This window comes from Nelumbo nucifera, chromosome 6, assembly GCF_055504915.1.
Source record: "Nelumbo nucifera cultivar China Antique chromosome 6, China Antique-T2T, whole genome shotgun sequence".
In the NCBI taxonomy this organism is placed as follows: Eukaryota; Viridiplantae; Streptophyta; class Magnoliopsida; order Proteales; family Nelumbonaceae; genus Nelumbo; species Nelumbo nucifera.
In genome coordinates, this window is record NC_142654.1 from 51,499,723 (window position 1) to 51,504,227 (window position 4,505).

A 4,505-nucleotide genomic window follows, 5' to 3' on the forward strand; every position below is an offset into this window, starting at 1 on the left:
AGGCTTCTCCAAGATCTTTCATGGAGAATTACTGTGAAAGCCATACTTTAACCGTAGTCAACATTCCTACATCATTCCCATTGAGTAGAATGTCATCTACATACAAAACCAAGAACATAACCTTATCCCCACTGGTCTTCCTGTAAACATAGGGCTCATCCGGATTCTTCTCAAAGTCAAATTGTTTGATAATAGAGTCAAACCGAATGTTCCAGCTCCTAGAAGCTTGCTTAAGTCCATATATGGATTGGTTGAGTTTACATACCATGTGTTCCTGACCTGCAACTATGAAACCTTGCGGTTGCTGCATATAGATATCTTCAGTAAGATCTCCATTCAAGAACGCGGTTTTGACATCCATTTGCTAAATCTCATAGTCATGGTATGCTGCTACAGGTAGCAGGATCTTAATAGATTTAAGCATGGCCACGAGTGAAAAGGTTTCCTCATAATCGATTCATTCTTTCTGAGTGTACCCTTTTGCCATAAGACGAGCCTTGTAGGTCTCAACCTTACCATCGAGGCCCTTCTTCCTCTTATAGATCCATTTGCAACCAATTGCTTTTACCCCAGGGGGTGAATATACCAAAGTTCAGACTCCATTGGTCTCTATTGAGTCCATCTCAACTCTTATGGCATCTACCCACTTCAAAGAATCTTTGTCCAATATAGTTTCCGTTTAAGTCATGGGATCCTCCTCATTGGTCGTGGATTCCACCAAGTAACTTTCTTGGTCATAATCGTAACGAACTGTAGGCCTAGATGCCCAGGTAGATCTCTTAGGTTGGTTATTAACTGGAGCTTGTGAGACATCTTCCACTACTCCTGAGCTCTCCTCATCAAGAACAACTTCCTGACGATGATTGTTTAGGATGTAATCTTCCTCCAAGAAATGAGCATTTCAACTACAGAACACCTTCTGTTCTCATGGGTCATAGAATAAATACCCTACAGAGCCTTTTGGGTAACCTATAAATAGGCAACGATTGGTTTTAAATTCCAATTTGTCAGCACTTGTTCTTTTAACATGTGTCGAACAACCCGAAATCTTCAAGTGTCTCACACTTGGTTTCTTATTGGTCCAAAGCTCATAGGGAGTCTTCGGAATGGATTTAGTTGGAACCCGATTCAGCATGTATATCGTAGTCTCTAATGCGTAACCCCAAAATGATGTGGGTAATTTTGAGTGTACAAGAAGTGATCAGACCATATCCAATAAACTCCAGTTTCTCCTCTTTGACACATATTTTAATTGTGGTGTAGCAGGAGGAGCTAGTTGTGATACTATCCCATTTTCCTTTAAGTAGTCCCTGAATTCGTCAAAGTGATATTCGCCTCCTCGATCTGATCGAAGGGCCTTAATGTGTCTCCCTAACTGTTTCTCGATCTCTTGCCTGAACTCTTTGAACTTTTCAAAGGATTCACACTTGTTTCTCATTAGATACACATCACCATATCGAGAGTGATCATCGGTAAATGTTATAAAATAAACATGCTGGTTACATGTCCTAACATTCAGGGGACCACATACATCAGTATGTATAAGGTCAAGTGTTCCTGTAGATCTTTCAGGCTTACCGGTAAATGGCCGCTTCATCATCTTACCCTGAAGGTAGGGTTTACAGGTTGGAAGATCTTCTATAGTTAGAAAATCCATAGGACCATCCTTTACCAACCTTGTGATATAATCTATGTTAATGTGGCCAAGTCGGTAATGCCATAGGCACATGGGATTAACTGTATTACGGGTTCTTTTCTTACGTTATTATCCGACATAGTTTCGATTATATTTGTTTCCAGAGAAGGATGGAGAACATAGAGACCATTCTCAAGTTCTCCATATGCGAGAAATTTGTTATTCCTTTTAATAGTAATCACAATGCTAAAGAGAACAGAATAACCATCCACACACAGTTTTGAAACAAAAATTAAATTTCTTCTCAAATAGGATACATAAAGACAATCTTTTAATGTAATTATTCCTTCTCTGAAATACAATTCTACAGTTCCTATGGTTGTAGCTGCAATGCTTGCGGAAGTCCCCTAGTAAAGAATCACTTCACCGTCACTCAGTCTTCTACTTGTCCTGAACCCCTGCAATGTGTTACATGCATGAGTAGAAGCCCCGAAGTCAATACACCAGGAAGTAGAAGTCACCAATATATTGGTTTCTTTGACAAAGGATTCTAAATTACCTTGTTTCTTGGTCTCCAGGTATTGAGGACAGTTCCTCTTCCACTTGTCGGTCTGTTTGCAGAAGTGACAAGCATCTGATGCCTTGTCCTTCCCCTGCTTTTTAGGCTTGCTAGTTTTCTTCTGAGGTTTCTTCTTTGTCTTCCTCTTCTTCTTGCCCGATTTGCCACCTTCAACAAGCATGGCAATGGGCTCATCCTTCTTTATTAGTTCCTCGGCCATCTACAACATATTGCTGAGTTCTTGAAGGCTAATATTTAGTTTGTTCATATTGTAATTCATTATGAACTAATTGAAGGAAGGAGGCAAAGAGTTCAAGATGGCATCAACTTTGGTGACATGATCTAGCCCAGATCCAAGAGCCTCCAGTTCATTGATGTACCCCATCATCTTAAGACAATGGTCATGAACTAGATGGTTCTTGGACATTTGTGTAGTCATAAACTACTTTAGGACCATTTGACGAGTTAAACGATTCTGCTCCTCATACATAGTCCTTAGACTATCCATGAAAGATCACATCCACTCATCTCATGAGCTTTCCCTTTGGCCTCTATCAAACAAGGTTCATTGCCATTTTAGGTTAAACCTTTTATGTCCAGTGAGTGCTTGCCCATCATATTTGTGAATGCCAAGATACCGTGAGAGAGTTTTCCATTTTAGGATAGGCCCCTCCCACAACGGTTTATGACGCCCCTATCGTCTTATGAAACAATCCAACAGATCCAACAGCAAATGGATAGCCCAATTTTATGGTGCATTTTCTCATTACTGAAGGACCCATCTTCATGTTAATGATGGAAGGCTTTTAGAGAGTTCATCATATGAATCTCCCTATCACATACACTCACATTTCAATGGAGGGAAGGAAATATTACGCCCTAGTTTTATTTAGGTCAAACCAAAGTAGCTCCCACTGGCTTTCTCAAAGCCAGATTTAAATGGCCCTAAACGGCCAGGGTTCTGTGGAGAAAGCTGATGTGGGGCCCACCAAACAGAGAGATCATCCAATGATCTTATGGACACCATGGAAATGATGTGCATTCAGCCATGGTGTGCGAAAGAGCCGCTATCGAAATAATCATGGGCCAAGTACTTATGGTCTATGTACGTAGCACATCACACATCCATACATCACATGTATGAAATAAATTGATCCAATCAATTAAAATATCTATAAAATCCTTAATTAATTGGACTAAATCAGTATCATCCCAACAGAGCCCATAATGTTATCATATAACATTATCTAGGTACATGGGTTGTACTGCAAAAGGCAGTTCGACCCATGTAGCTAAATTAGAGCTGATTCAGTTTTATCATATCAAAATTAGGTTTTTACAGAGGTGGGCCGAATTAAAGCTTGAAGTGGGCCATCAACCCTCTGGCCTAAATCGAATTAGGGTTAGAAAAACCAACCCTATCGAACCAACAATTCGATCCAACTAGTTTGGACCAAATCTGGTGTAAATCGGCCCAAGTTTTGGTGTCTAGTTCAAGATTTAATTCAAGAATAATGATCTGAAAATAATTTAATTCAAGATCATCAAATTATCAAGAAACTAAAATCAGAGGTCTGCACTGTGATTTTCTTGGATATCCTTGCAAACTTGCAAAGAACAATTAATCGCAGATTGCAGAATTGATATCTGCTAAATCGCAGATCGCAAAACTTGTTTTTGCAAAATCTTCTTCTCCTCTGTTGCGCGCTCCAACAATCTCCATACGGAAATAAAATAGAAAAACCTATTTTTTCTATTATTACATCACATCGAATTCCTATACAATTTGTCTAAAAATAAAAAAAAAATTATTTACAAACCAAAATTGAATAGAAAAGAAATCGCAAGGTGTGCCATTCTTGGCACCATAAAGACTCGATCTCCATCACATGTGCAGCCCAAAAATTCAGGAAACATTCACAGAACAATTCTATAAATATCAGAGAATAATAAAGATTTATTTTTCAAATCATCTGCCTATAATCTGGGAACCAACTCCAAAAAAAAAAGCTAACTACGCAAATTGGGTAGAATGCCTTCTACCCATTTGCGCAGATTCAGATCTGTTCCAATTTGGTTCAAGACTTGAACTTGGCTCTGATACCACTGAAGGGATGGGAGATCCATCATATGGATGGCCGGGACCCTGTAGGAAGGTTGGGCGAAATTTCAAAAATTTCTTTACTCCCATCCGGGAATCCTATTCCCAATTTAGAAAACTGCATTTTCAAGGTTCGTTCTTATAACCAAACCGGACCAAATCTGAAACCAAATTAATGGAGGGATATACCTGATACAGAATCCACACAA